General features: G+C 31.1%; 1 non-coding gene across 1 annotated transcript; it reads right to left on the bottom strand.

Moving 5' to 3' along the window:
- Window positions 1-6160: 6160 nt before the first annotated feature.
- TRNAR-ACG (transfer RNA arginine (anticodon ACG)) lies at window positions 6161-6233 on the bottom strand. The gene has a single exon. It is a non-coding gene; the product is annotated as a tRNA-Arg (tRNA).
- Between the last annotated feature and the right edge of the window lie 3976 nt (window positions 6234-10209).

Genomic DNA, 10209 nt, shown 5'->3' with positions numbered 1-10209 from the left:
ATAAAAAGCAACAATTTTTACTTTTTACGCATACATTGACTGTGTGTTTTTTTAAATGGTGTCGTTTTCTGGTTTCATTTTCTTTAAGTAATTTAAATTATGTAACATGTAATAGGTATGTAATTTAATAATAAATATTAATGTAATTAACTTTGTTTCTCATGTGATTTTTATGTGTGAATAAGAACAATGTGCTTCTACAGCCATTGTATTATTGTAAAAAAAAATCTTAAATTTTTGTTTTTTTTTTTATATATTTTGTGCTTTAATAGCTTGAATAAAGTATTATAAAGTTATTTTTGCTATAAGTGACATAATATGATAAATGTTAAAAATACTTATGTAATGACGATTCGAAAGTGCTACTAAATAGTAGTCTAATGGAATAAATGAATGTTTGAGTTTGAGTTTGAGTTTGAATAGATCGTTAAAACGTGAATTTCTAAGTATTCACATAAGAGCAGTTAATGTAATTATTAAAATGCTAGGCCGATAAGTGAATCACAGTTTATTTTAAGATGACTTATATTTATATAAGTCATTAAGTATGTATGTAATATATTTAATACTTAGGTAAGTAGGTACTAGCCACAGGCTCTCATTCCTTTTATTGTTATAATACTAGCGGTCCACCCCGGCTTCGCCCGTGGTACATGTTTACGTTTTCTCTTCATAAGAACCATCCTCGTATCAAGGAATATTATAAAAAATAATTATCGATATCGGTTCAGCCTTTCTCGAGTTTTACGCTTACCAACACATTCATTTTTATTATGAAGATTAATTAAATTGGGCTAATTCAGGCAGAGACAATCAGTTCAGCCGTTCTCGACTAATAAAGGGTGTCTCTATACTCTACTATATCTCATTTATTATAAATGATTGTAGATTTTTCATTATTTCTATTGTCTTAGTATAAAGTATCTGTCGCCGCTTCGAAAGTCTTGAAATCTCTTGAAAATCTTCTCTTTGTACTTATTAATATTTACCCTTGAAGACGAATAAAAATAACAACTCGGTTAGGCTCTTATAGCCGGTTGATCATTTGTAAGAAAAAGGCCACGAAAAAGGTTTTGCTTTGAATAAATAAAACATTTGAGTGCTGCTTATTATGTGAGTTTTATGTAAGTAGGTTGAGGTGGTAAATGTTAAAAATAATATGTATATAATGACGATTCAAAAGTGCTTCTAGAAGAAGTCTAATCACTACATAGTATAAAACAAAGTCGCTTTTTCTGTCCCTATGTCCCTATGTATGCTTAAATCTTTAAAACTACGCAACGGATTTTGATGCGGTTTTTTGTAATAGATAGAGTGATTCAAGAGGAAGGTTTTAGTATATAATTTATTAGGTTTTAGACAAAGCGGGCGAAGCCGCGGGCGGAAAGCTAGATTTGAATAAATAAATGTTTGAGTTTTTAAGCTTATTTCAACATCATTGTAAAACAACGTTATAATAAGATTTTTATTGGAAAAATTATTAAAATGGTATGTTATTAATCTATAAAACTTATACTGAATTCAACACTACCGCATTGCGGTTAAATCGGTGCAAATGAACATTTTTAATTTGTGAGGATTCGTTATTCACTATCGGGCAAAGAATTTTTATGAAAAAAATATTTTTCCTAACGACAACTTTTGATATGAGAGTGCTCTAGCAAGAAAAAAATATTTAAATAAATGTGTATTTTATTTAAAGAATGTGTTCAGGGAATAATTTTAATTAAAATGAAATTTTAAATGGGTTTTTGGTTCATTCAGAAAATATAAGAATTCTTGAAATATTTGGTGGAAGATAATAGTATCAATAAATTTTTTAATCGGATAATATTTAAGCATTTAAGACCATTAATAATATCTGTTTTAGGGTTGTCGGAAGATATTAGTTTATTTAAAGATTTAATCCTAAAGTTATGTATATTTTATAGCAAATGTTTGGAAAGAATAAAAAATTAAACTGTTTCAGAATTTGTTTATGTAGAGTTGTTTAAAACTGGAAGAGAAAGAATAACTTAGATTATTTTTATAACTATATCTAGGAAATGATTGCATCCATTAAATTAACACTACATAATTTCAAAGTATGCATCTTTCTTCATCTTCATCAAACTTCTTGATCGCCCTTAAATTATAACTTTCTATGATAAGTTTCTCAACTCATAATTAAGTTTTTAAATTAAAATTGGACCCATGACAGCATGTAGCAATTCCCAACCGCTAGACAATACAATAAATTCCAACCTAATTCGGAGGGTTGTCATCCCTATACCAAAGGCTTTGTCCGCATGCGCCAATCCCTCCTAGACTCGCCTCCTGCCAGTCAGCTGTCCGACATAGACGGCATTTCGCGTTCCATTTAAAAAAAATATTCGAAACATTTCTAAACGCTGTCTAGATAAAAAATACCATAGATTATAAATTGTAGATTAATTAAGTTCAATAATACAGATTATATTATAGTGTTAGTTTTATGTGTAAGTGAGTGAAGTGTCTGAATACGTTGTGTAGACTGTTGTGATTTGTAAGTTCCTTCAAGGTAGGTTTAGCGGATCCATAACGTTTGATGCTTATTGTACCTACGAGAATAGCATCTTAGCTTTCATGGTATTGGATTTGCTACAATAAACTTTTGAGGAATTAAAAGTATTGAATAGATTGTATTGGTTTTTGTTTATTTATCGTCTGTATAGTAGAGTTAAAATGTAATATTTGTATTATAATAATACCTACTGTAAAAGTGATATTTTAAAAGAGCTTTTTTCGTTATTAATAGTTATAAGTTAAAATATTATTTTTTAATAATGTTTGTTTACATGATATTGATACGTAAATCTAATTCGATGCGATTAACATTCCATAACAGGTAGGTATTATAGCTATTAGCACAGATAAATGATAATATAAAACTCTAACTTAATCTCTACGTAATAGATAAAAGCTAACTAACATTATCAAATGTTTATAATACATAGGTTTTCTAGCTGAAACGGCAAATGTTGTTCCGTAACACCTTTATCGTTTATAAAAACAGTTCACGACCATCTCAAACCGACAGCATATTCACAAAATTTCATAAAAATCGGTAGAGCCGTTTCAGACGAGCTTGGTTAACAGGCACAGTCAATTCTTAGGTTCGATTCCTAGTACCTAAATGAACAAGAATTTAGTAATAGTAAGTAAATGTTAATGTATATTTGGTAATTTAAATCAATCGTATCGAATAAAGATGCTTTGATAGAAGCAGGATACAAAAATCTTTAATTTATAAAGGGATCGTTTAAAGGTTTGTTTTTATTACATTTTAAGCTGAATCTTTGCCACAAAGGCACGTTTATGAATAAAAAATCCGGTCAAGTACGAGTTTTCGCTCACTCTGGGTTCCGTATTAAAAATAATACAGAAATAAAATTTCTTCGAATTTACGAAGAAGCTGATTTCAATTCCTTTGAGTTTTATATAATCTATATATATAAAACTCAAAGGTGACTGATATAGTGATCTATCAACGCACAGCCCAAACAACTGGACGTATCGGGCTGAAATTTGGCATGCAGGTAGATGTTAGGACGTAGGCATCCGCTAAGAAAGGATTTCCCGAAATTCTTGCGGGAACGGGGAAAAACGGGGATGCACGTACAAAGTCGTGGGCGGAAGCTAGTTAATAATAAATTATATAAATTATGTGCTGCATACACAAGAGATTTTCCTTCGTAGAGTTCTCCTGTATAGCAATGGTAATATGAATAAAGTGCAGTTGTAGGTTGCTATTGTCAACTTCAAATTATTTTTTGAGGTCTGGACCATCTTCCAGCCCCTGACTTCGATTGCAGTCGGATATGCTTTGATCTTTGAGCCACCTTTGCTCATGTGTATGAAAATTACAAAAATTTTATACGGAACCCCAAGAAATATAAACGCCATTTAACATCACCAGGCGGCCAGGTAGTCACCCCACATCGCGTGAAAAACGTCTTTGTGTGAAAACAATGGGTTTTGTAGCGTTCGATAGATCGGGTTAAACTGTGATAAGGTATTTTATAGCTAATATGTAGTTTTATTTTTATAAGAATATCTTTTCTTTTCAATAATAATAATTTAAATTGTAATTTATTTTTATGTAGACAAAACATTTTTCGGGATAACGTGTATTGACAAAAATATATGATGGTAAGTTGTTCATAAAAATATAATACTCTGCTTGATAAAATTCCATCTACATTCTTATAAGAATCTAATATTACCTATCTGATAGTTTAACCTATTTTTATTAATATTACCTAAAAGTTATTTCTAAGCGCTCTACATTTTTTGTAAGCTATCTCGGCACAAGTCGTGTGAAGCCAGGGCAAGCAGCCAGTATAAATCATTGAGTATTTAATACACGATAGAAATAGGGGCAATAGTTAATGCTATAAGTTTAATGTCCGCAAACCGGCCATAAAACAGAATTAAGGGTTGATCCTTTACGCTCTATTTAACTTTGATTAAGCAGGGTTTAAGCACGCGGCAGCACGACTAACCTCGCATGCTTATTTTATGTAATACTATCTGCGCCTGCGGCCTCGCCCGCGTTTTCAAAGAAAAACCCGCATAGTTCCCGTTCCCGTGGGATTTCCGGGATAAAATCTAGCCTATGTTGCTCAGTGAACATGCAGCTAATGGTGAAAGAATTTTTGAAATCTGTCCAGTAGTTTATGCGTGAAAATCATAAATACATACATACATAATTACAAGCCTTTCCTCTTTATAATATTAGTATAATAGATATACGTATATATTATTCCATTTAAATTACTTTGATTATTAATATGTGGTACTTATGGGGTTATATATTCATTTATTATATAAAAATAGGTACCACATTACCTAATACCTTTGATATTTCTTTAAATAACTACTTATTCAGTTTGTTTTGATAAAATCTATTTGTAGAGCTAGGCTGAAACCAAGGTTCGTGTTTATTAGCCTAGATAGAAAGATCGATTTTCTATTTAGATATATTGTTGGATATTATTGTGTAATATTTATATAATACTAGAGGTCCGCCCCGGCTTCGCCCGTGGTACATATTTTGCAATAAAAGGTAGCCTATGTCCTTTCTCGGGTATCAAAATATCTCCATACCAAATTTCATGCAAATTGGTTCAGTAGTTTAGGCGTGATTGAGTAACAGACAGACAGACAGAGTTACTTTCGCATTTATAATATTAGTATGGATTATAATATAATATGTAATAATGATTTAGTGACACAAATGTTTTGTATTCCTTCTAATTCCAGTGTTTATGAATTACTAGATTTCCGTCCGCGGCTTCACCCGTGTGTGCAAAGAAAAACCGGCATAGTTCCCGTCTCTGTAAGATTTCCGGGATAAAAAGTACCCTCTGTATTATTCTGGGTCTTCAGCTACATACATACAAAATTTCATCGTAATCGGTTCAATAGTATTTGCGTGAAAGAGTAACAAACAAACATCCATCGATCCATCCTCATAAATTTTCGCATTTATAATATTAGTACGACTATTGAAATTGAGATAACTCATTAATTGATTTTTTTGTTATCAGTGTTATCAGCGACATCTAGTGTAGAATAAAAGCTTATCTTATTGGAAACTTGCAGATTGTGACTAACCAGTGTTTATGGACCTCTCTGCTCTATGGTAATGTGTATGTAATAGGGATCAAGATGTATTTGTTGTAAATATGAAATTTAATGCAAACAGGTAATCTTCTTTTATATATAAAAATGAATCGCAAAATGTGTTGGTAAGCGCATAACTCGAGAACAGCTGAACCGATTTCGATAATTCTTTTTTTATTATATTCCTGGAAGTACGAGGATGGTTCTTATGTAGAGAAAACGTAAACATGTACCACGGGCGAAGCCGGGGCGGACCGCTAGTATGAAATAAAATAACACAATAACATTAACAAACTTTAATGCTACAAGACTCTTATAGCTACCATGGACTAATAGAATATATTCTATTAGTCCATGTAGCTACTAATTTAAAAATTTACACATTCACACAATTTTACAGTAAACAACCAAAAAAATAAATTATATTATTTTTTGTATTTAGTTATTTTAAAAAGTATCAAATAATAAAGATTTTCTTAAAAAAACAACTTAAAAAAATAAAAAGGGTATTTCACGACCCTGCCAGGATTCGAACCTGGAATCTTCTGATCCGTAGTCAGACGCGTTATCCGTTGCGCCACAGGGCCGATGTGAGTAAGCCTGAATTTAACGGTAGTATTCGAAAATACAATATTTGGTTATAGTTTTTTCTTCTCATTATATTCTTTATTTTTTATTTATAGATTAGTTCTTTTTACTTTTTGACATTCATCCAACTTTGTGCTTTACAAGTATATTTACCTTGAATGCGGGGCTGTATACACTATACACATTGAATATTACATATTTTGATTAAAGCAATAAAATTATAATTTCAAACTTGTAGTCAATTTTGTTAAATAAAAGGTTTATTAAACGAGCTGGTAGCAGGGTGGTTATGCAGACAGGGGTTTTCCCATAGGGGTGGGGGTGGGGGTCACGCAAGCTTTTCTAGCAAATTGCTTTAGCTACGTATGACGCATGGCTACTTGTCATTTTAATAGCACGCAGATTATAAATCGTCTAGACGGTGTAGGTAAAGCACAAAATGAAAATGAATCGATCGTGTGGACATAACATTATTTTTGTCAAAATGTGTGCAAAGTTTGTAATAATTATTATATTTTATTACTTCAAAACTTAATGTAACTACATTGAATTAATTGGCATTTAATGTTTTAGTTCCTGTCATAAAAAATACCAGTCTATCATGTATGAAAATAGCGTTATTTTTTATATTTTGATAGTTACAGAAGTATTAAAAAAACGCATCAAGTTTGTTATAAGCATAGAGATCTAGAGAGATGCCAATCGCTTGCGCTGAGTACGAAACCGTGTCTCATAAAAAAGTTACGCACACAACTGCAGTAAACAAAATCAATACAATACTTCGCGTTGTGTGCGTGTCATCACACAAAAATATGAGAGCGACTATTCGTTCGCACACTAGATTGTAAGTGACGTACGTATACAGCACCGCTACAGTTTGTTCTCTTTTTGTACATATTGCTGCGACACCGGCCCCGCCCCCTAACCATATCTCCCTTTAGTTTCTGTGATCTGTGGTTATAAGTATATTATGTAAATTAAAACCAGTAGGTAGGTATTTAATATTTATTATCATTTATCACATAATATTTTCTTCATTTAGAGATGGAATGGATAATGTTTTTAATTGAATTGTTTTATTGTTGTTATGTAATATTATTTATTATAACACTTTTACGATTACATGTTTCGTAAAATTTATTGTTATAGTCGGTTATAATTTTTTAGGAACAACAAAAAACTAAATTTCACATCACTATTTTCACAGTCGGTAAAAACAAACATACGACATCTTAAACTTGCGTGAATAACATCCGTGACTGCAAGACGCCCTGCACTCGTAAATGCGTTTCCGCTGCGCCTTGCTATAGTGATTAGTGATGTACCAGAGTCGATAAAAATTACAATACCTATGTCACCATCACCAACATGATCGTTTCCACTGCAGACAAAAATTGTATTACATCCATAAGACGATAATTTATCCTATAATTTCTATTGTCAATACGATAAATATTTAAACACATTAAATTTATTTTTTTCAAATTCGAAATCGATTTAATTATCTGTGTTATATGGCATTATTTTTTTCACAATTTAACACCTTGTCCCGAAAATAGGAAATTATGCATCGTAAAATTCTGAGTCTAGATGCAGGATCTGATTATGTTTAGCCGTTTCCGACCTTGGCATTGTCGTGACGCAAAATCTCAATAATGAGATTATTTAGTTTCGCACTAGCGCCTTCCGCCTGCTTCAATTTACATCAATTTGTATATTTAACGGAATATAACGTTTATTTACGTTGCATTTAATGTTTGATGCATTATAAATAGATGCTCAGGTTTTTGTATTTACGTTAATCTTGCATATTTTATTAATGGGTTTTTGATTATGTTTGTAAGCAATGCATTGGTCATTAAATCTGAGTTTACCGTAACTGTTTGTTTTATAACCAAAGGAGGAAATTATTTAATAAGCATGATTGTGGTGACTTAAATAATTATATATCTCTTTGTAACTTAATAAATAAAATGTCTATAATTAAGAATAATTGTAGAAACATAGCCGTGAACCGTCTATGAACTATATAAACATTTACAAATATATAATTGAAATGTCATTTTCGCAATAATTGAGCAAACGGAGATCCATACAAGATCAATCATAAGTTATCGATAATTGCGATCGATTTGCAGCACATCACTATCGGAAACAGGCCATTGAGCACCAGAATTAGTGCTGGGGTCAGCTGTCATTGTCGGGATATCGACGATTTAACCAATAACTTTTCAATAAACAACCCATTGAGTCAAGCGTACTTGCTTTCAAGTGGTTTTATTGGTTAGGGCTAAAACAATTAGGGTTCCGTTCAATTGAACGAATATTGAAAAAATAATACGAACGGATATTTACGCTTCGATTTTTCTGAAGCAGAAATTTTCGCCTAAAAGCTGATACGTACTCGAAAAGAAAGGTTACAGATTGGTATTAATTATTTTGAAAGCCTGGGTGATACTATGGCTATATATTCTAAATTAACATTATAAAGAGGAAATATTTGTAAGTATGTAAGTACTTATGTTAGAAATTTATAGGCTCAAAAAATTACTGAACGGATTATTTTGGACGAAACTTTACTAAATATATCAGAATTAGCTCGCTATGTTTAAAACCTTATAAATTATATACCAAAACCTACCTAATGAAGCACTCTATCTATTAAAAAAACCGCATCAAAATCGGTTGCGTAGTTTTAAAGATTTAAGCATCCATAGGGACAGAGAAAGCGACTATTAAGTAGTGATAACTGCACATGAGCTATTCTAATACATGATATTGAAACGGAACCAGATTGTACCTACACTTTAATTTAAGTTTATTTGTTGTTGTCACATAAAATATAATTTACGACAATACACATAAGGCTTAGGGGAAACACAATTGTACTAAATGTAAGAGTATTGCATTGTATGCTATTTTGTATAGAAACTCACTCTTTTTATTTTCGGAAGGGTGAAAATGAATGAAACTTTTATTAGTATGGCTCGTTATTTTTTGATTTTGTTTACCAGTGAAAAATATATTTTATGTTTTAATGTCACAGTAAAATAAAAAAAAAAATACTTTAACAATTTATTGTGAAATAGTAATAAATAATATATACAATTATTTGTGAAACAATACAAACGACGAAGACACACGCAAATACAATTGTAAAAAATAAAAATAATAATCAATAATCACACAAAGGCGGGAAAATTCACATCAGTGACAGTTCACACGCGTTCAAAAATAATTGATGAAGTCTATCGTCTATGGCAACACAGAACAAACAGAATTTCCCATTTGTTAACACTTTCGTTATATCTTCTTTAATGGATTCGTATAAAAAGATAATCTACTATTAATTTGCTATATATGACGATAGAGTAATTAAATATTATGCTGTTAGTCCGGGATACATCGCCCATTTTTGCAAGTGATTACTATCAAGCTAATTTTTCGTGAGTAGCTTTATTTTGATGAGATGCCCAATAATTTCATGTACGAAACTCTCGATTGTGGTAGCTACCAGAGGAAATAAAGATAAAATATTTTGATTTGATGGTTCTCAAATATTAATTACTAACTGAATGTTTTTTTTGTTCAATCTCAAGATAATTATCTAAATTATTCGAAAAAATATTTGTCCTACAAAATCTATGGTTTGATCAAAGAGTAATTTGCCTTTCCAATGTGTATCGATAACGAAGTCATCATAAATGATTACTAACCAGCTGATTTTTTTATTTTCACTTATTTAATACTTATATAATTCAACAGACATATTGTCCTACAAATTGCGTAATAAATATTTGAGAACCGTCAAATCAAAAATTTTTATCCTTGTTACCTCTGTAAGCTACCACAATCGAGAGTTTCGTACATGAAATTATTGGGCATCTCATCAAAATAAAGCTACTCACGAAAAATTAGCTTGATAGTAATCACTTGCAAAAATGGGCGATGTATCCCGGACTATGTCATAGGTAT

Source organism: Colias eurytheme, chromosome 21, assembly GCF_061535395.1.
Source record: "Colias eurytheme isolate Ceu_HAF_F1 chromosome 21, ilColEury1 Martin Lab GWU primary, whole genome shotgun sequence".
Classification (NCBI taxonomy): domain Eukaryota; kingdom Metazoa; phylum Arthropoda; class Insecta; order Lepidoptera; family Pieridae; genus Colias; species Colias eurytheme.
Note: the sequence above shows the minus strand (reverse complement) of the source record. Positions and strands in the feature narration are given on the sequence as shown.